General features: G+C 42.3%; 1 protein-coding gene and 1 non-coding gene across 6 annotated transcripts in view; both read left to right on the forward strand.

Annotated features, from left to right (window-relative positions):
- The first annotated feature begins 6,505 nt into the window (after positions 1–6,505).
- Cdk17 (cyclin-dependent kinase 17) overlaps positions 6,506–22,835 on the forward strand; it is a 90,219-nt gene continuing 73,889 nt past the window's right edge. For 2 of the 5 annotated variants that reach the window (XM_030245086.1, XM_011243447.3), the window contains exon 1: positions 6,746–6,830. The gene's annotated coding sequence lies outside the window, so the exon portion shown is untranslated. Of the gene's footprint in view, positions 6,831–7,008; positions 7,081–22,835 lie in introns of those variants that run through there. The other 3 variants (NM_146239.2, XM_030245085.1, XM_006513627.3) reach the window with 3 other exon arrangements.
- On the forward strand, positions 8,415–8,533 carry Mir1931 (microRNA 1931). Its single transcript, NR_035452.1, has one exon. It is a non-coding gene; the product is annotated as a microRNA 1931 (primary transcript).

The following is a 22,835-nucleotide window of genomic DNA, read 5'->3' on the forward strand; positions in this document are numbered from 1 at the left end:
CTGGCATAATGGATTTGGGATCCATCTACGTTGCTTCACTTACTGATAAGTCAGTTCTTCTTATTGTTGTTTTCTCATATCTTTCGTTTGTCTACTTTTGCAACTCACTCTGCTTTCTTTATCAAAATCACTTTCTCCAGTTTTCTCCAGTACTCTGCTAATACTCGTGGTATAAACTCAGGGATGGTAGAGACTTGTGGTCTCCAACCCTGCACTTGTTTTCCTCTCTGGGTTTTTTTTTTCCTATCTGTTGACTATTTGCATCTTCTACATTACACATAGTTCGATGGGACTCTTCTGATTAAATGATGAGCACATGACTCAAGCTGGGTATCAGAGCTACTCTTAGAATTTTCTGAATGGGACTTCTTCCCTTTAGGTTGGAAATTGCACTAGTCACTTTTATACTATTGTGATAAAATACCTGTGGTTATCAGCTTAAAAGGCTTTTTAAAAATTTTATCTATCTATCTATCTATCTATCTATCTATCTATCTATCTATCTATCTATCTATCTATCTATCTATCTATCTATTTTTGCCTTATGGCATTGAATATTTTAATCCATGGGCATTCTGTTCTGTTGCATTGGGTCATGGGCAGTATAGTATATTATGGAGGGAGCACAAAGCAAAAGGGGCCCGTGCACTTCATGGTTGTTAGGAAGGAGAGAGAGAGAGAGAGAGAGAGAGAGAGAGAGAGAGAGAGAGAGAGAGAGAGAGAGAGAGAGAGAGAGAGAGAGAGAAGAAAAGCCTGGGATCTCCATATCTTTTTCAACACTTCCTTCCAGAAGGTTCCACCTCTTAAAGCTTCCACCATGTTAAAGCACTAAAGGCTGACAACCAGGCCTTTGACCTGTGAGCATTTTCAGACACTTACTCAGACCACTGTAGAAACTATGAGTTTGTGACTCCAGAGTGCCTGTCAAGAAGGGGTTCGTTTGGTGGCACAGGCCTGTGGTCTCAACTGCTTTGGAGGCTGATGTAGGGAGGATGGCAAGTTCAAAGACAGCCTGGGCAACTTAGGAAGACCCTGTCTCAAAATAAAAGTTAAGAAGTGAGGCTGGAAATATAGTTCAGTGGTAAAGGACTTGCCTAGCGGACATGATGCCTGATGTTTATTTAGTGCCTAGTACTATCATAAGTAAATCAACAACAGAAGGAGAGGCACGTGAGAACCACAGCAAACGTGTTCCAAGGCTGACTTCGTGGAACTGGCTGACAATAGGCTGCTCATCCCAGGCTGTTGGAACTTTAATTGGGTGAGAGTGATACATCCCCTTGCCTACTTACCAAAAAGGCCAATCTTTTCTTTCTTGGGGAGGGACTCTCTTCCTGTTAGCTACATGCTTGTCCTTCAGGTAACATGGATTTCTTTCCCCCCTTGATTTTAGGGGTTGCAATGACAGCTATTGATTGAAGCTGGCTAATTTGTTTACCTTCCTAGATATACTGGATATTTCTCTGAGGTATGATCCCAGATGTAAAGAGCTACACATAACTATAGCCATTGGTTGGCTTACCTAGTGGGGAATGAGCCAAGGGTCCTGATGACATTATTCAAGCTGTTGGTGAAGCTATCGCTGAAGCTCAGACTACCCTTGGCCCAAATCTCCTTCGAGAAACAGTGTTCATGTGGCATGCAACGGAACAATTCACATGGTGTTATGACATTGTCTTACTTAGCCCTTATAACCTGGCAGGTACATTATTAGTCCAAGTTTACATGTGGGAAAGCTCTTAAGTAATCTATGGACTTGTCCTACTGGCAGGGCTGGAAGAAGTGGGATCTGCTGCAATCAGCAGCAAAGCATAATTGCTACAATAGTGCTTCAGGCTAGACCTCTGACCTGCTTAGCTTTGTGTTCTCGTCTTTTCTTTTACAAGAAATGTAATGCTCCTGTTTGCAGCTTTATTGATGAAAAAAGTATATTTGTAAGGTTTAACTCTTTTTCTCTTTTTCACCTACTCCTTAAAATTCTTTTCCTATGATGGCTCAAAATACCAAATATTTTCTCTAGCCTCCTCTTCACAGCTCTCAATTTTAAATGTTCCTGGATCATTGTTAGAGTGGACATGGGAGTTAGTTTACTGAAAACATGACTTGTTGATGAATGGTCAAAGATTAGAAGATTCCAAACACACTGAGACGGATTTCAATATGACAGACCACAGGCCACTGCTGCTCCGTGCTCTGTCTCATTCTTAAAAAAAAAAAAAAATTAATGTTCATTGATTATTTTCTCCTGGGAAGATTGCCAATCGCCACATCATCCTTCATGTACCGAACAAGGAAGACCAGTGTTTCTCCGGCTCGTACTTCTCAACCATATTTAGTAAAAGAGAGGATTTAGGCATGGAGAGATGGCTCAGTGGGCAAAGAACTTGCACCAAAAAACTTAAGGACCTTAGTGCAGATCCTCAGACCCTGAGGCAGGGGCCTCTAATTCCTGCACTTCCGGATTTGAGACCTGAGGATCCCAAGTCTATCCAATCACTGAGCCTCTGTCTCAAAAAAACCCCAAAAAACTAAGGTTGCCAAGCTGGGCTGTAGTGCTGTAAACCTTTAACCACGAGTCGGAGGCAGACAGATCTCTAGGTTCAAGGCCAGTGCCAGGATAGCCAGGGCTACATAGAGAAACATCTGCCTGGGGGAGGGGGGAGGGGTAGGGAAGGGGAGGGGAGGGCGAGACTGGGAAAGGGTGGAGAATGATAGAGGAAGAGTCTTGTTTTAGTCTCTGGCCTCCACAGTGACAAGCACTCCTATACAAGAGTATAAACACTCAATAAACTAAAAAGGAAAGAATTTGTTAAAACTGGCATCGCTTTTTAGGACTCTTAGGTATGCTCTTTTGTTTGTATTGTTTACTTGAGGTGGGAATCTCCTGTAGCCTTCCCTGATGTCATCTCAAATTTGAGGATGAACTTGAATTTTCTTTCTTTCTTCCTTCCTTCCTTCCTTCCTTCCTTCCTTCCTTCCTTCCTTCCTTCCTTCCTTCCTTCCTTCCTTTCTTTCTTTCTTTCTTTCTTTCTTTCTTTCTTTCTTTCTTTCTTTCTTTCTTTTCTGCCTCCATTTCCCTGGCATGTTCCACCATGCCCTAAACTTTAAATCTGTTTTATTTCATTAAGAGCCCACTTCTGATTTTTTCTAAATTGAGTATCAGTTTAGGTAAGGGGAGGAAATAGAATGCAGGGAGGACAAACTATCTGATCTCTCCTTAGTCTCAGTACAGGCCTGCCGGGAGCCCTCCGTAAAGCCAGGAGCCAAACATCTCTAAAGTATGTTGTTGGTAACTAAAGAACAATTTCATTTCTGCCTCATTTTATCCCATGTTCAATGACTTTTGACTGTCTCCCCAGTATTTTCATGTATGCCCCATGGACACTGCTTCTCTGTGGTCAAAGCAGCTTGGCTTACATTAGCCTTACTGGAAAGAAAATTATTTTTGATCTCAGAACCTCTCCCTGCTTTCCGTATATAAATGTGCACTGTGGCATTCCAGAAGAGGCAAATGTGGCATTTTCCAAGTGGATCTGAACTTGGAATTCTTCCCACATCTCTCTCTCCTTCACCAAGTTGCAGGGAGATTAAAAAAAACAAAAAACAAAAAACCAGCAAAACATATTTAACTACAGTTTGGAAAACATTCAGAGTTAAAAAAAATATTCCAGGTTTTAAATTATTTTACAAAGCTGGGTATAGTAGCACAGGCCTTTAATCCCAGCACTTGGGAGGCAGAGGCAAAGGCAGCTGGCTCTCTGTGAATTTGAGGTCAGCCTAGTCTACATAGTGAGTTCTAGGACAGCCAGAGCTACAGAATAGAGAGGTCTCAAATAAATGAGAGAGAGAGAGAGAAGAAGGAAGAGGAGGAGGAGGAGGAGGAGGAGGAGGAGGAGGAGGAGAAGGAAGAAGAAGAAGAAGGAGGAGGAGGAGAAGGAGGAGGAGGAGGAGGAGGAGGAGGAGGAGGAGGAGGAGAAGAAGAAGAAGAAGAAGAAGAAGAAGAAGAAGAAGAAGAAGAAGAAGAAGAAGAAGAAGAAGAAGAAGAAGAAGAATGAAAACAAAACAAGCTGGGCGTGGTGGTGCACGCCTTTAATCCCTGCACTCCCAGCACTCAGGAGGCAGAGGCAGGCGGATTTCTGAGTTCGAGGCCAGCCTGATCTACAGAGTGAGTTCCAGGACAGCCAGGGCTACACAGAGAAACCCTGTCTTGAAACAAACAAACAAACAAACAAAAACACACAACAAACAAACAAACAAACAAGAAAAACAACAACAAAAAAGAAAAACAAAACAAAATCAAACAAACAAAAAAACCCCAAATATAAATAATCCCTAACAACTTCATACTAAGTGAAAAGGTCTGTCAGCATTTTCTGGCCTCTGCTCATCTTCCTGTTTCCCTCATCGTAGACACCTGAAGCATCCTGCCACCTCCTTCCTCAATCTCATTACCATGGCTGTTTGATTTTGTTTGTCTCTCCTGTCTCTGCATTAACCCATTGGTTCCTTAAGTGATCTGTGCGTATATTGCTCATTTCCACTGACAGAGTTCAAGGGCAAATCTATCTTCACCTCTGAGTCTTTAAGGTCTAACATGGTACCTGGTCCAAACGATGCAGTTAGCAATTTTTTGTTTTTAAGTGAAAGAACAAATAGATCAAGCAATAACCACCTCGATTCTAAGGATCAAATTACGACTACGGTGCTATACCAGAGGAAATATTTCTTGGGAATTTTGGCCAAGGCAGAATTATCTTTGGTTTCTAATGGGCTAATTCCAGTCCAGTGATGTGAAGGAAGAATTTCAGATGCAGAAACTCAGGGTGCAATTATGTAGATTCCCTTTTTTACTATTTTGAATATTTACTAAGAGAACAACAACAACAACACCCCCACACAATTGCTTTTGAATATAAGGCAAGCATGTGAAAATGTTTGGTATAAAAGTAGGTCATGTGTAACATATATTTTTCTTTAACTTACAAAGAACTCTGAAATGATGCTAGCTCCTAACATATTATAAAATTGCCTGAATTAGACATATATTAAAAAAATCATTAACTGCTGTTCAAAAGTACACACTCATTCTTGAAGGGAAGTATAAATATGGACATTTTTATAGGGTAAACAAGTGTTGAAGTCTTTGTAGAGGATAATTATTGTTAACCTATAGTTCTGGTAATTTTGGAGACACAGGAGAACTCCGGTTGATATATATGAACCTTATGAGCTGTAGAAAACACATCCAGCTGTGTCCGACAAAGTTCTAGACAGAAGGGCAGGAAGTATCTTCAAGGAAAGGCGCATCAATCAGAAAAGATACGATTCAGAAGTCCTTAGTAGATAATGAGATTTAAAATATATCGTGCACTTCCTGGTGATAAGAACAGAAAAACAAAACATAACAACAACAACAACAAAAAACCCCAACCTTCACCCTACTGGCCTTTTATACCGTTAACCTTTTCTTGGTTAGGGTGTCCACATCCGGACCCTACTGTCTTCTTTCAGTTCTCTCAGTATTTTCCTCTGCCACTTAAGTCTGCTTTTACTTTAAGCTTCTATCCCTACTTGTGGAAAGAAATGGGCCAGGATCACTTTAGTTTGTCTACACATTCAGTTGTTCCTAACTGGGGAAGAAGAAAGTAAAAAGATTTACAGAAACTGGGCCAACCTCTTTGGCCTGCCTCCTTCAAGCAACAGAATCTAACTCACTGCAACAGTATCTCTTTCTGGGTCCTATAACTTAGCATTGACTCTTTCACAACACAGTTTTATTGTAACCATTTTAGTTCCCCCCTCCACCCTCCCCCCCCAGCCTAGAGCCAACAGTGTAATAACATTTAAAAACACTGTGGTTGAAATCAAAGCTTTGTGCGTGGGTGATTACTGCACTGGCCACGCATATCCAGTCACAGAACAGAAGAAAATTGCAGCAATCGACCGAGGTATTTCTTTGTGGGTCATCTGAAGCACTGTACTGAGGCAGGCATCCTGTGTACAGTAGCGCCTGGAATACTTCAAGCAGAGTTTTATTGTTGCGAGGGGACAGTGAGGGGCTGATTTGTGGCGATCGGTTCCTCACCAATCGCGATGGTCAGACACTGTTCAGCGTTCTGTCCACGGACAGGGTCTCCCTTGCTCTCCAGCCGCGTTTGAAGCCACGCTTGAAGTTTCCTGGGAATACCCCCCAGCCCCGCCCAGACCACGCCCCAGTCATAAGCCCCACCCCCAGGCAAGGCTCCGCCCCGCATGCCGCCGTCGCCGCCACCGCCGGCAGGGGTCGCGCTGCCCCAGGCGAGCCGTGCAGGCGGGGGTGGGGAAGCTCCCGCAGCCGGTCGCTTTTCTCCGCCGCCGCTGGTTGGATCGTTTCAATAAAAGTCTTTTTTTTTTTTTTTTCCTTTTTTCTTTTCTTTTTTTTTTTCTAACCCCCGCTCTCGCTCGCTCCGGGGAACAGGCGGAGGCGTCAAGCCGCAGCCTCCGAGCGAGAGAAAGCAACGCGCACTCAGACGAACGAGAGCGGCGGCTGCGGTCTACCCAGCGCCCGGCAGTCCGGCAGCCCGCGCCCCGCCGCCTCGCTCCGCCCCGGCTCGGTGGCCGGGAGTACTGGGCCGTCCGCGAGGCTCCGCGGCCCGGGAGCCATGTTGAGCGGGGGGCTCTGCCACGCGTGAGGCGGCCGGCGGCCCTCGCGGAGCGGAAGGCGCGAGGTTGGGGGGTGGGGGGAGGCCTGAGCCTGAGGCGCCTCGGCGCGTCCGCCACCACCGGACCTGCATCCGCTCGCTCGCTCTGCGCGCCCGCCGGTCCGGAGCCCGCGGTCCCCGCACTTGCTGGTGAGTTGGCAGCGGGGCTGGGCAGGGATCGTGACGCCTGTCAGCGGGCGGCTCGAGTGGGGATCTTGTCGGTCGCATGTCCACGCGCGGCGTGGGCTGCGGGAGTGCGGAGCTGGTTGGGGGACCTGGGGGGAGGGGCTCCATGCGCCGCCGCTGAGAGTTCGCAGCCGATCGAGGCTTCCTGGGGAGGCTGCTGGCCCCGTGGGGCGCCGGGAGGGGAAGAGGCGGAAAGTCCCCCCGAGACACAAAGGTCCCCGGGGCCGGGGTGGAGGCGCGGGCGCGGGGCGGCGGGAGTGGGCGAGGACGCGGCGCTGCGGGCTCCTTGGAGACGCGGGAGGCTGCGCGCGGGTGGGTGGGCAGCTCCGCGGGGGAGGAGCCCTCTCGTGGGGGAGCGGGTCGACACAAAGCTCCGGGCAGCCCTCTTGCTGGCGGGTCACACCCCTGAGTGTCGCTCCAACCGGAGGCGGAGGGACTGTGGGAAACCCAGAGAACCCGGGAAGAGGGGGTTGTGTGTGTGTGTGTTCCACCGTTGTCTTAGCCGCAGTTGCTTTTCTCGGTGTTTTTGTCCGGTTGCTTCTGCTCCCCATCTCAGCTGGGTGGCCCCAGTTTTCTTCCCCACATCACCCCCACGCTGCCACCTCGCCGTCCCCTGTGGTTCCCCACTCATTCTCTCCCCTACTTTTCACCCACTCCTTCTGGGGTAAGCGGTATTTTGCCTTCAGCTAGGGGAACGTTTGCTAATGACAGGATGCCTGACTTGGTCTGACCCTGAACTGCCTTGAACTCTTCTCTTTTTTTTTTTTTTCCTCCCACCCTTTCCTTTCTGGGATCTTCTGTGTCACATGGCCATTAACAATTAGCTTTTCTTCTTCAAAAATGGCAAAAGCCTTTAGCTGAAATCCGTGGCGCCTTTCCCTTATGTTAATGTGGCCATCGAAGACGACGCATCAGTGGCCCTGTTTTATCGCCTCCTGAGCCAAATTGATTCTCTAGACACAAGTCACAAATTTTGTTTTGCGTCTTGGCCATTCCTTGGGCCAGCAAAGTGTATTTCTGGTAGCAGAGCTTCTGTCACGTCACAGGCAATGCTTGACTAAGGGAGACAGCTCTTGCCTCCCAACTTTGCTGTTTGTTTTTTCCTAATCCTTTGTTGGGTTTCTTTTTAACTGCATTTGTGCAAGACTATCAAAGTAATGGATTTGAGTGACTTGGAAATTGACGTTGTTAACCACGGAACAGAAGACGACCTCTGATCAGTTGAATTGACCTAAACCTTTGAATCAAGAAACATGTGTAAACTAAATTTAAGGAGGAAAAAAAAATTGCTAGTGGGAATGTTAATTGGTTTTATTTTGTTCTCTTGTGAACACCAGGAATTGGCTTATGTATTAAATGTGGTGTCACCTGGTTAATGAAGTCATTTCAGTTTTTTTTTTTTGTTCTTTTAACATCTGCATAATTCCATAAACAGCGGGTTTAAACAAAAGAAAACAATATGACTAAGGACGTCTTTCATTTTAATTTTTATTTCTAATGTTGTGAGTGAACACAGGAATGTGAAGAGCGCTGTTCTTTTATCTGGCGAGCCATCTCCTAGGCCAGAAGCATTAACTCTTTGAATGCTGCTCGTCAAAGATCTGTTGCAGAGCCTTTGAATTGAAGCTGCTTTAAAATTCCAATGCAAGGGCTGGTGCGATGGCTCAGTGGGTAGGAGCGCCCGACTGCTCTTCCAAAGGTCCAGAGTTCAAATCCCAGCAACCACATGGTGGCTCACAACCATCCGTAACAAGATCTGACTCCCTCTTCCGGTGTGTCTGAAGACAGCTACAGTGTACTTGCATATAATAAATAAATAAATCTTTACAAAAAAAAAAAAAATTCCAATGCAAGTGCCAGCAAGATGGCTCAGTTGGTACGGGTGCCCGTCTCAGGGCCTGAGTTCAATCCTGGGAACACATGCAAAGACGGAGGCAAGAACAGCACAACGTTGTCCTCTGATTTCCACATGCATACACCACACACATCACGAACATCATCACCACCACCACCAACAACAATTGATTCATAATAAATAATAACAACAATAATATGTATTTTAAAGTTCTTATGCAAACATAGGAGTTTCAACTATTTTTACAGTGGAAATAAGAATGCTAATGAAAATATGAATAAGAAGAAAGTCAAAGTAAGATCCATTTATTGTAGGTGCAGTAATGTTAGTGCTGCTGTAAAGATATTCATATCCTACAATGTGCTGTCCTTATTGACACTAAAATTTTAGATATTTCAGCTAGGGATTAGTCTGCATTTTCAACTTCCTCTTTCCCAGTCAATGTTTTAGAGACTTTTGTGAAATTACAGGTCACTTTATAGTAATTGATGCTTAATAAATGTATCAAAACTGTGAATATTTTTTCTCCACACTTATTAGTACCTACTTAGATAATAAAAATTTGTGTCACTTCAAGAAAGTGTATGCCCAATAAGTGTTTCTGGATTGTGGGTCGTTTATTTTTTACCTCTATTTTTCTAAATTTTCATATTACTTTTGCAGTCAGAAAAAAAATGTAGAATTAGAGTCTTGTTAATATCGTAGTTTTTGCATTCCTAAAATAGGGTTTTGTCAAATATGTAGTTTATTCCCTTTTTTGGGTTCAGGCCCAAGGAAGTAACTTTTAGTGTTAACTGTATGACACAGTGTAATCTGTCCTGTACGAGTTGGTTATCAAAAGAGCAGAAGAGATATGTGCACAGTAAGGAAAGATGAAATTGGAGGCCTTAATTCAGAGTGTGGTAGCATTAATGATGCTAATGGCTTCAATTGGTTCTACAAAAACTAGAAGACAGAAAATCGTGTCCTGTTCTGTAGCTTACACCTGTGGTGACTACAAGCCCTGTTGACTACAGGGATTTTAAGGTATGTTTTGATACATTTAGTTTTCAGATATTGTGTGGTCCTGCAATTGTGATGGGAAGGCGTGGGGTATAAGATTATTTGCTTGGCTCTGGCAAGGCTTGTTCTCAACCCTCAACTCCCAGCAAAACTGTTTCCTTTTCCTTCCTTGGTGAAATGGAGCTACAGACTGAAGAGCAGTGGGGTACCTTATTGTGACCAGCACAGAGAAGGATTGTGGCAACCCAGGAGGCTGTTCCAAAGGGGAGACCGGGATGCCTTCTGATACTACTAAAAAGCTGTCTGAACACAGCATTTCTTTGCCTGTTTCCTTTGTTATTGTCTCATAGTAGGCATTTTATTGTTGTTCTTTGTATAATTACAACTTCACGTTCTGACATTCTTCTACATGGGTTTTCTACTTCCAGAGTGGATAATTACTGAATAAGTGTATTTCTCTGATGGTGGAGAAAGGCCATTATATGTTAAACTCTACTTACAGAAATAGTCTCTAGGCTATTTTAGAAACAATCTCTCCTTTTGTGCATGCAAAGGAAGAGTAATTTTGGATTATTTCGAATTTAAAGAGTATTTTTGCTCAAGCTTTTTAATATTGTATTTGAATTATTTTTATAAAACGATTATGACATTTTTAATTTTTAGTGCTGATGTAATGGTATTTAAAATGTGTTTTCCATAGTACTTGTAAATGCTAGAAGACTCATTCCATAGCTCACTAGCAAATTCAACCTGTAATGTTGCCAGTTTCTTTGAACTATTTGGAGAGAGGACTGATTTGACGGGCTTTTAAGGATTCTTCTTGTCTTTATGGCTTTGTTACCCTTTTGCTCACAGTATAATCACTTGGTGTTTAGTTTCGTGTGTGTGTGTGTGTGTGTGTGTGTGTGTGTGTGTGTGTGTGTGTGTGCGTGCACGAGTGCGTGTGTTTACTTTTAACATCTGTAAAATATTGACCTGGAAAAAGGAATTGTGAAGAGCCTGAAAAAAACTGTTTTGGGCATAACTTTCTCACTCTGCCATGTTTTGCTCTCTCTGCTGGCCAACTTGGAAAATCAATAAACATTAAGAGTAAATCTAATGTTTTATGGTCCACAGTAACGTGCCATCCTAAACACTTGTTTTTAGGAGGTTGATTTACAGATCAGATCCACAGTGTGTCAGGATAGCTTGCCTAGCAGAGGGCACAATTAATATTTAATTACTTTTTTTCCTTGTAGTTCATACTGTATACTGAATGATTGCATGGCCCCACAAATTCATGTGTTGAGACCCATAACCTACTGGTTAAATGGTTTGGAGCTAGGCTTGAGGGAGCTAATTTGGATTTAGTGAAAATGATTTTATTTTCCAAAGAATCTTCAAAAACACTCTTTGATAAACCTTATCTTAGTCCACTTCATCTTCCGTAACAAAACATCACTCATTGAGTGGCTTTTTAAAACAGCTTTTTCCTCCCTGTTCTGGATTCCTGAAGTCTGAGGTCACAGTGCCAAACCGGTTAAATTTTGGTGAGGGCTCTCTTCTTTGTTTGTAGATGCCTGTCTCAACTGTGGTTTTCTGGCCTTTTGTTTGGTGCCTGCAGGTGGAGAGGGAGGATGAGAGAAAAAATGGGAGGGGGTGCTGGGGGGGGGTAGAGGAAGAAAACATGGGCTAGAGGGTTTTCTTCTTATAACTACTATTATAAAGGCCTGCCCTCTGGACCTTGCTTAAATCTAGTCAGATCGCCCAGATCACCTCCAAAAACCATTGTACCCGTAGGTGAGAGTCTCAACACGCGAATCTGAAGCCACTCAAATGTTCAGTGTTTAACGGAAGCTGTGAGAAAGATCCTCAGTTGTGCCTGGTGCTGTGCTAGACTCTATTGTTTTGTTAAATCCTCACAGGAAACCTATTGTATTGGGTAAACCTTTTTTTCCTAATAAGGAAGCAGAGGTCTTAGGTTAGGTAATTTCCCCCAGGGTCCCACCACTATAGTGACCCAAGATCCAGTTAACATTCAAAAATGCCGTGCTCATAGTGTCTCTACCAGGATGCAATGCTGAACAGCTTGCTGGCTAACATAGAAGCCGCGCTAAGTCAGAGGAAAGCACAGGCAGTGTGTGTGCAAGATTGTCCCACAGTCCTCCCCACCCTGGCTTCTTTCACGGAGGTTTTAAGTACATTTGCTTTCTTTCCAAAATGTCTGTGTTCGTTCACGTTGATTTTACATGTCTTAGAAGTTTTGACTTTCTATCATTTAAATGATAATGCTTTCATTATGTGAGCGTATGCCATCTGTGTTGGCCAGCTTTATACTCCTGGGACAGAGGAGTGTTTCCTAAGGGGAAAAGTCACCCTTCAGGAGGAGGCCGTTGTTTTGACACTTGTTTCAGAGGTTTCGGTGGTTATTTGGCTCCCTGGTTTCTGGGCCTGTGGTCAGACAGAACATCATGGTGAGGAACGTGCATGTGGTAGAGCAAAGCAGATCCGCTTGCTCCTGTTGTCAGGGGAGCAAAGGGAGGCGGGAGGTGGAGCCTGGGATGGATTGTATCCCTCATGCTCATGTCTTCCAGGACCTGCTTGCCTTACCTAGACCTTCCTCCTGAAGTTTCCACTGCCTCCCAACCTCTCTCTAGGTTATTAATTTATAAATACCTTAATCTATCTGTGAGATCAATGCCTTCATGATCCAGTCACCTTCCAGACAGTCCACTGTCTGAAACCCTGTGGCATTGAGACTGCTTTTAACCCTTGAACTCCTGGGAATATTTGGGAGCCAATCCATGATACCATCAAAGTGAAAACTTCAACAAATACACACACCACCTATTGTTTTGTTTCGTTTTATCTTGATATAACTTACTGTAAGCAAGGTAGAAACTTTGCATATGTTTAATCAGATACCCACTGAGAATAGAATGATAATATTTTTCATGTTGAAAATTGATCTTTAGGATAGAAAAAAAATCTATAAATTAGTATTGTTAGCATACATTTCGTACTCAATTTAAAGAACAGAAAATATTATTTCCTGAAAGGTGTTTAATTAAGGTGAAAAGGAATCCCCCCCCCCATAAAGGCTAATACTGAGAATCATTTAGCTGGTCATACTGGCACATACTTGCAGTCCCAGTGCTGAGGAGGGTGAGGCAGGAGGATTACAAACAACTTTAAAGCCATTCTGAGCTATACAGTGAGATTCTGTCTCAAAATTTTTTTCCCTCCCTCCCTCCCTCCCTCCCTCCCTCCCTCCCTCCCTCCCCCTCTCTCTCTCTTTCTTTCCTTTCTCTTTCTGTTTCAGAGATTCTCTCAATTGAACCTGAGTTAATGTTTTCACCTAGACTGTCCGGGCAGTAGACTGAGCACCCTGCCCTGTCTGCACAGTCTCCAGCACTGGCCTGTAGACATGGGCACGATGCACAGCTCTTCTTGTGGGTTCTAGAAACCTGAACTCAGAGCCTCGTGCTTAGGGAAGCCGTTGGTGACAGATCTGTCTCTCCAGCCCCCTGTCTTTTCATAGCGTGTTTTGTTTTGTCTTTCATTTTATGTACTTGTTACTATATGTTCAAGAATTTTCAGTTTTCTATGTGTGTAAATAATGAAGAAAATATTCGAAGGTATCTTTTCACTGTCCCCTAGATTATGTGGTCATTTTGTTTTTCTCAAAGCATATTTTTAATGCTGCAGTATTTTTCATTGATGGCTGACAGTTGTTTTTAGCACATATTATTGTTCACTAATACAAATAAAGGTTGATAAGAGCTATATATTTGTGAGAAATTTCCAACTCACAAACGAAACTGAGACAATTCTTTTTTAAATAATGTGGGGTTTTTCATGTTTGTTGTTGTTGTTTTTTTTTTGTTTTGTTTTGTTGTTTTGTTTTTTTTTTTGTTTGTTTTTTTTGTTTTTTTTTTAGGGGCCAGAAAAGTGGCAGCGTTGATTAGAGCTAGCCGGCTTTCAGCGATGAAGAACTATGGGTGTTGATATTATAATCCTGGGAGACGTGGAGAGAACTTCTCACTTTTGAGGCCAAAATGCCATTTCCTCTGACATCTTCCTTATTCTGGTCTGACAGGGTTGTGGCCATTATGTTATTTGGAACGTTTATGTCTACTGTAGTGCTGACTTCATTCTGCTGTAGGGGATGTTTAAGTCTCTCTCCTTCCTGCTCTGTTTTCCTTTTCTGTGATCTCATCTACACACTCAGTTCAGCTCAGTGGAGTAGGGGACTAGGGAGCACCGCCTTGATACATTGTTCAGTTCAATGGACTGGGGGTTGGGAAGAGACTAGGGAATACCACAGTGATACATTGTTCAGTTCAGTGGACTGGGAAGACTTGCCGGGGTGGGGGTGGGATTACTAGGTACTATCACAGTGATAAGTTGTTTAGTTCAGTGGACTGGGGGACTAGGTAACGCCACACTGGGATAGTAAAATACCATCAGAGTTGTTGGCCTAGAAACAAAGAATAATTTCAGGTTTTGAATATTGGAGAATACCATGTTGGCAGTGTTTGTGTGAGAGTAATCTAGAAACCGGTTCTAGGCCAACTTAGAGGGATAGTAATTTGGCATTTTGAGACTTTAATTGCATGTAAGCTGTACTGACTTGTTAGAGAAAATGAAGAGAAAAGGCTTGTGGCTCTCAAAAAATGGTTGTCTTTTAGACAAACTAGAAATACAAAACTGACATATTTCTACATAAAATATTTCTAAAGGTCTAAAAACAGTGGTCAGTACTAGTAATTTTGTTTAACTGAAAACCTTTGATTTCTGATGAGAACTAGTTTGTTAGCTGTGTATACAGTGCCAGGCTTGAATGCACTTACGATGTACAGAGTTGTGTCGCAGGATTGAACAAGGCTTTAATATTGTTCCTGCAACAGATATATTTGTTTTCCAATATAATTAAATTAAAAAGCATTCTACTTTTAAAATTAAGGACTATTAAAGCTGAATCTTAAATTATACCTTTGTTGGTGTAGGTCTGTTATAATTAATACATTTATTTTATAAAGCAATGGTTATAGTCTGGTAACATCTTGATAAAAATGTAACATTTAAAAGTAAACTTACACAGTTTATGAGATTTAGAGCTTTTTAAATATCTGAACTTATTATATAGCCTTGATTCATTAATATTTCTGTCATTTTTTTTAGGTCAAAATTATTACATGTATTACTTCAAAAATAATGGAGTGAGCACTGTATTTGGTAATATAATAGAGATCTGACCTGTTCAGGTTAATCAGTGATTTATAAGGACAAAAGAATCAAAATAGTATGGGATTTCTAAACTATTCATACCTCTTGGGTTTTTCTAAAATGCCTCCCTGCTCTTGCCCAGTGTGAAAATCACGCTGGATGTATGTATGTGTGTGTGTGTGTGTGTGTGTGTGTGTGTGTGTGTGTGTGTGTGTGTGTAATATAGGACTAAGTCATCTAGTATACTCATTGTTGTTTCTCCTCCTTCCACCCTTCCCCCTCCCTCTCTATGTATCCCTCCCTCCCTCTCTATGTATCCCTCCCTCCCTCCCTCCCTCCCTCCCTCCCTCCCTCCCTTCCTTCCTTCCTTCCTTCCTTCTTTCCTTCCTTCAAGACAAGGTTTCTCTGTGTAGCCCTGGCTCTCCTAGAACTCTGCAGACCAGCTGTCTCAGATTAACAGAGATCCACCTGCCTCTGCCTCCCAAGTGTCTGGATTAAGGCCGTGCACTACCACACCAGGCTCATTGCAGCTTCATATCCAGCAGTCTAGGAATAAAGAGGGCATTTACCTCAGGCAAGCACACTTTGGAAGAAGTGTTTCTTTAGGGCCAGGCAAATTTCCTTGCAGTCGATTCCCCTTCCTTAGCCTTGTCGGTTTCCCCTTGTTTGGCATCTAAACATTTGAGACAGTATTTATTCTTGCTAACGACCCTTGTGTGCTACTCTCAAGGCTTTCAAAAAGCAAAATAGAAGAATTACTCATGAAACTAATTTAAAGACAAATTGACCTTTCCTTTTATTCTTTGTCATGAAATCTGCTTGGATGCATGCTGTTACTGTATTCCTGTCAATTATCTTTTGTTCTAGGCCAGTGGATTTAACTTGACCCGCAAAAATAGTCTTGTTGAGTAGAAACAGAAAGTCCACAGTGTTTGTGTGTGTGTCTGTCTTCTGTCTGTCTGTCTGTCTATCTGCCAGCCTGCCTGCTTGGCTATATCTACCTCTATCTTGAGGGTAGTCTCCAGCTCTTCCGGGACAACTAAATCAAAATTCCTGGCTCAGATTTCTAGTGTTCTGTGAAATTCCTGGTGAGTCTTGAATTTTAGCATCATGCTAAGGGACAGAGCTACTACTAATATACAAATTAAATTTAGAGTAAAGACAAAATGATATTAAACTTTATCTTTCAGTCTTTTATTTACCCAAACCCTTCCAGTTGTGCCAGTTTGGAGAGAAAGAGTTAAGATGCTTGTTCCTGTACAAAGCTGTTTGTTCTGTTTATCTTATTCTGACTTCACGGAGTGGACACTCCTGCTCTTTTAAGTTTGTTTCTCACTGGGTCTTTCTGTGGCTGTCTGTCTGGTCTTAATTACTATGCTTCTGAAAATTAATTTTAAAACGTACAGTAGTGTAGATAGTCTGAACCCCCCCCCCCGCCCCCAGTGCTCATCAACTTCAGATATCCCCAGCTGTCTTCTTTTCACAAATAGTTTTGCATTTTTAAGATAATTTTTATAATGTAACATTTTTAAGGTAGCAGATAATTCTTAAGGCTATGATTTTTTTTTTAGTTTATACATTGATTTATCAAAAGAGCTTTAACCATTTCATAGTGTTTGACAAATGCTCACATTTCATATTTCATTTGTTCTCCCCCACAACCCTATTTCTTAGGGCATCTAGATATCTAGGAGTCGCATTCTCAAATGAAAGCTTATTAGTCTTTTTCTGGTATTACCTACTGTACCAGTATCATCACTGATAAGCCATATTAGTGACACTGACTGTTACAATCCATCTTGATTAGATTGAGACATATTAGAACATTGGTAAAGACACACCAGGGTGTCTGTCTGAGTGTCTCCAGAGATGGTTAGATAATGAAGGCTGTGACCCAATGAATAGGTTTAATCCATTGATAGATTTAGGCTATTGGGCTGCAGTGGAACTACGGTAAGTCGTACCATATGGAAGAAGCAGGCCACTGGGGGCATAATTTTGGGTGCTATGATTTGCCCTGACCACTTCCTGTTAGTGTGTACTCAGCTTCTGGTCTGCCTTGGTGTGAGCTGCTCCATTACCCCCTTCCTGTTGTGATCTAAATATGCTGCTGAAACCACAGATTTAACTGGTTACTCTCCTAAGCTGTCTATGTCAAGTATTCTGTCAAAGGCACACAGAAATCTAACCTGTTAATATATAAAGTGACTTTTGTTTTGGCTTATTGAGTAGAGCACATGGCATGTAAGTGTGGGGACCTGAATATGAATCCTCAGAGTCCGTGTGAAGCCTGGCACTGTAGCTTGCTTCTTGGATCTCATTATTACTGTGGTGACGTAGGAGCTACAAGCAGGGGTGCCAGGAGGTGTGCAGAGCAGCTAGTCTGATGTCTGCTTCTCCCTGTGTCACACAGGTCAAAGGTGACTCCTGAGGTCCTCCGACCTCCACATGAGCATCATGGCACCACACCACGTATATAAATACACCACACACACTTGTTCTTCATAAATTGGCATGTAGTAAGATAGCCTCTGTATTTGGTATAGGGATGGTGAAGTTTTTTCTTCTTTAATCCTGGAATTCTTTTTTTTAGAAACTACTTTTATTTTCTTCCAAAGTGTGGCTTTTTTGTTTTGTTTTGTTTTTAAACTGGAGACAATTATTTTTGCTAATCCATCTACTTTTTATTTCACCTTTTAAAATTATTGGTGCCTTATATCTTCCAATCTGGTATGTTAAGACACTCATTCCACATAATCTTTTGATGTTCTTACATAGGTTTTTTTTTATTGTCCATTTATAAATGGAAGGCAAAAAAAAAAAAGTGTAGACTGAAGGGTGGTATGAATGTTTATGGAAAAAAGACTGCAGTTTCTCCTCAGCTCCGAGGATGTTGATCTGTAATTTTATTTTCAAAACTGTCTTTTTATTATCAAATTTGTACTCTAAGTATGTCTGCTATCAGTAAGAGTTGCTTCAGGATTGGAGCATTCTTTCTTTTACTTATTTTCTAGGTATAACTATTTCAAGAATACCTCAGTAAAACATTAGTGGTTTCCTTAGGGAAAAGAAGCCCTTGCTGGGGGCAAAGGAACATTCGCATGGGACCGGCTAGGGAGCTGGTTCAGTCAGTACATTGCCTTGCATGCATGTAAAAAAAGAAAGGTAGCAATGAGAGAAAGGATTTTATGTCCTTTTTAAAATATGAGCTGACATCTCTTCTGGGCCTTTTCAGAAAGATAAATTTCAAAAATATGGGCTGAGGACATTGGTTTGGTTGCTAAAGCACTTAATGCAAGTTCAACCCCCGGAGTTCACATAAGAAAGTTGGCATGATGGCATGCACTTAGAGTGACAGGGGGATTCCTGGGGCTCTGTAATAAGCCAGGCTAGGCTGCTGGGAAACTCCAGACCTGAGAGAGTCTCCTTCTCCATAGATAGATAGATAGATAGATAGATAGATAGATAGATAGATAGATAGATAGATAGATAGATAGATAGATAGATAGGCAGGGCAGGCAGGCATACACACACACAAATACATATACATATACATATACATATACATATATATGTAAAAATGTCTGTCTAGGCCTGTTGGTAAGCTGCAGGACAGCAAGACACTTGGCCTCAACAATAAACAAACAAATGGCAAATGTGTGGATAGCACCCAAGGTTGTCCCTACCCAAGGTTGTCCCTGGCCTCCACAGGAACATCACTCAAGTATGAGTTCACTCACTCACATAAAATAGTGTCTCTCTTCTACATGACTCCTGACTTTGGTGAGTAGGAAGGAGTGGTAGCTTGTGAGGGTATTATAGATGAAGTCACAGAGAGACAAGAGAGACACACCCCAGAGTATTTGTTAGGTTTTTGTTGCTGTGATAAAATACAAAGACCAAGGCAATGTATGAAAGGAAGACTTTATTTGGGCTTATGGTTCCAGAAGAAGAGTCCGTAATGGTGGGAGGACGCGCATGGTGGAGAAGGCCAGATGAAGAAGCTGAGAGAATATACCTTCAGCCACAGGCAGAAAGCAGAGAAGTGGGGGCAAAACGATAAACTGTGAAAGCCCATCTCCAGCGATACACCTCCTCTAGCAAGGCTGCACTTCATAAAGGCCCCATAACCTTCCTGAGCAGAGCCACCAGCACAAGACCAAATGTTCAGGTATCCAAGCCTGTGGGAGACAGAGCCAGTTTACCGCCACACCCAGGAAGGAGCGTAGATTTTATTCAATTATTGAAGTAAACTACATGTTAAACCTTGTGTTTTTGTTTGACACAGGTTTCTTTGTGTAGTCCTTGCTTATCCTGGAACTAAGCTCTGTAGACCAGGCTGGCCTTGAACTCACTGAGATCCTCCTGCTTCTGCCTCTGCCTCCCAAGTGCTGGGATGAAAGGCGTGGACCACCCCTCTACCTGAACAGTAAAATTCTTGGGAAGCTTTTATGAACAGCGGCCTACAGTCCCCTTGGTGGCTGAATGGTTACAGCGTTGTACCGTGTTGCTATGCAGAGGCAGCGGCAGTGGCTGCAGTGCATATTGAGAATGCTACTTTTGCTCTAGTGTCCTCCACCTCAGAGACGGGACGATTATTTTACTGTCTCAGGAACACTTGGAAAAGAGTATTAACACTGCCACTTCTTATCTGTTACAAGTTGCTGTTACCATTTTTTTGGAGGGAGGTGGAGGGATAAGATATGAACAGTAGATTTACAAAAATATAGATGTGATGGGTTCTTTTATTAAGCTATAAATGGCCTACTTTATGATAAAGAAGACAAACACTGCAGCTCTGTGCATGATTACCTCCTTGCTAATGCAGATGCCCGAGCAATACTGTTCATGTAATAGTGACTCAGTTAAATTGTATACGGGGGTAAGCTAATATGCCATCTGTATGTATGTATGTATGTGTATATATATATATATATATATATATATATACTGCATGTCAGTATTTTAAATTCAACTTGAGTTTGACTTGAAATACCTCTGCTACAATCAAGTTTATGAGGAATGTTTTTAGCACGTGATCTATACTAATAAATAATTTATGCTGGAGATCTTTGCATATTTAGGTAATTTTTTTATTACTAGCCATTCCATTCTGTAGCTGTGCTGTGATTTCATCCTTTGTACATACAGTGTGATTCTTAGCTGTTCCCTAAGATAAGCAACTGTGAATGTGTTGATGTTCAAATGCCGCTTCAGAGCATTGTGGTCCATATAGAAAATGCTGTTCTCTATCTCTGTCTCTGTCTCTGTCTCTCTCTCTCTCTCTCTCTCACACACACACACAGGCACGCACACAAATCAGTGCATGTGTCTGACAAGGAATCCCATGTCTCTCTTGCCCTGTCAGTTGAATGGCGTAAGAAGCGATGGTACCTCGGTAGGGATGAGCATGCTCCGCTCACAGTAGCTCTCAGTTGTTAACACCTGTCTAATCAAAGGAACCAGGCTTTCTTGAAGAAATGCCTGACTCCTTGGACTGGGGAAAGAAGTGAACATTTCAGGTGACCCCATGGCATCTTACAGTACCAGTGTGTGAGAAATATTTAAACACCCTGAGTTATTTGTCAGCTTCCTGCTGGAAGAGTGCACACTGGCCAGAATAATAGGAGACCAAAATAAATTAGTATTCAGTTAACCAGAATATAAAGTTATATTGTGATTTATACTGATGTAAATCTCTTGTGCAGAATTCCAACTTATAAATGAAGCCATGCATGTGTAACAGCTTCTTACTTCTAATTTTGTTTTGTTTTTCAAGAGAGGGTTTCTCCCTGTAACCCTGGGTGTCCTAGAATTCACTCTGTAGATCAGGCTGGCCTCTAACTTAGAGGTTCACCTGCCTCTGCCTCACAAGGGCTGGGACCAGAGGCGTGCACAGCCACCACAGCCCGCCTGATTCCTTACTTCTTAAGTGTAAATCACACACAGCAGCGTCTTTCTAAAGAGTGCATTGTAAGGATTTGGGGGAAGAATAAGTTGCATAGGGCAAACCTGAGAAACACGACCTTAGTCAGCTTCAACAATTATAAATGTGTTGATAATATTTTGTGGCGAGAATGTACTTCATTTTTGTGATTTTTTTTTTCCATCCTGCAAATGGTAACCCTAGTTTAATTGTAAGAAAACATGAGTCAGATTCCAGTTGAGGAACATTCTATGCAATGCTTGATGGTGCTGATCAAGTTCTTTGTGTCATCATAAACAGGGAAGTCAGACACTGTCATACCCAGGAGTAACCTGAGAATGTGTGTTTGTTGCAGTGCAGTATAAACTGTATAGGATCCTAGAACAGAAAGAGTGCATTCGATTACAACCAAGGAAATGGAATTAAATAGTGGACTTCAGTTAATGATAATGTATTAGCGTTGGTTCACTAGCTATGACAGAGGTGCCACTCCAGTGTAAGATGTGGATAGCAGCCAGTTGTGTATGGGGTGCAGAACTCTTGTGTTCTACGTTTGTGTTTTCCTGTGAGTCCACAGTGATTCTAAAAAGCTTATTTAGAAATGATAAATACTTGCATTTTTCCAATAAAGATTGCCTGGTTGCCGTTTTGTGAGTTCTGGAGTCCTGATCTGTCTTGTAGCTGGGTTTCTGGAATTTACTAGTTTGGTAGATGAGGACTGTTGGAATTCAGATTACCATGTTTTTCATCTTATTAGAGATGTGGAATAGTTTATTTCATAGGCTTATGGGGCATCGTCTCCTCCCCCATCCATGAACCTTTAAGATCTTTAGTTTTCTTCTGGGTCTTTGGCCTTTCCCTTTTGGTTCTGTTCTCTAGAAGATGAGCACTTTATGTGTGATCGGAGCTTCGGTTGGTTTGTTCGTTTTTTAAAGATTGTTTATGGACTTTTGAAAAATTGAGGCTTTTGTTTTCATGCTAACTTTTTATGTTTAGTAATATAATTAGGAAATCTTACATCACAACCAGTTTTTAAGTGAATTCTTTGTTTTTGCCCTCTGCGGTGAAGTTTCTGTTTTCTTTAAGTACATTACTTTTTATTATTTGGAAGTTTGAAAAGCACACAGAATATAGTTTGATCATACTCAACCCATCTACCTCTTCCCCTGTCAATTTCCTGTTTCTCTATGTGTGTGTCTCTATGTCTCTGTCTCTTAAATAGGCCACTGAGTCCAATTCCCGCTGCCCATTTAAACACGGGTGTGGTCCATCTAATGGAGCAAGGTGGACCTACCAGGGCCACACCCTTAAAGTAAATGACTAGCATTGCGAAGCTTCTGTTTACACATTTAGATTTTAAGTTCTAAATACTTCAGTTAGTCCTTTAGTGTCCTTGGCATTTACATCTTTTATTATTACTATTACATCTGTGGATCTGTGGTGGTGGGGAAAAAAGAGGGGCATGTAGGGATGTCAGGGGGCGCTTGGGGGACTGTTATCCCCGTCCATCATGAGAGTCCCCGGGAACTAGCTCAGGTTATCAGATTTTTACTGAAGAGTCATCTTTCTAGCCCCTTGAAGCATTTTAAACGTTCATGCATTTACTCTTTTTTTTTTTTAGATTCATTTTTAAATTATGTGAGTGGGGGGTGGGTAGGGAGGGTATATGCAGGTGAATGCAGGTACCCCAGGAGGCCAGAGGCATTGGTACCCCTGAAGCTGTAGTTACAGGTGGTTGTAAGCCACTTGACATGGGTGCTGGGGACTGAACTTGGATCATCTGCAAAAGCAAAATGGCCATTGAGTCAGTCTCTCTACCCTGTGTTTTTTGCATTCGAGATAAGGTCTAATCATGACAGTCCTCCTGCCTCAGCATCCTAAGTGCTATTACAGGCATAGCATTTACTCTTGTTGGATAGGAATTGCTAACATTCTGTAGAAGACTTAAGGGGAAAGCTCTCTCAGTTGTGAATCACGT

The sequence above is a fragment of the Mus musculus genome, chromosome 10 (assembly GCF_000001635.26).
Source record: "Mus musculus strain C57BL/6J chromosome 10, GRCm38.p6 C57BL/6J".
Classification (NCBI taxonomy): Eukaryota; Metazoa; Chordata; class Mammalia; order Rodentia; family Muridae; genus Mus; species Mus musculus.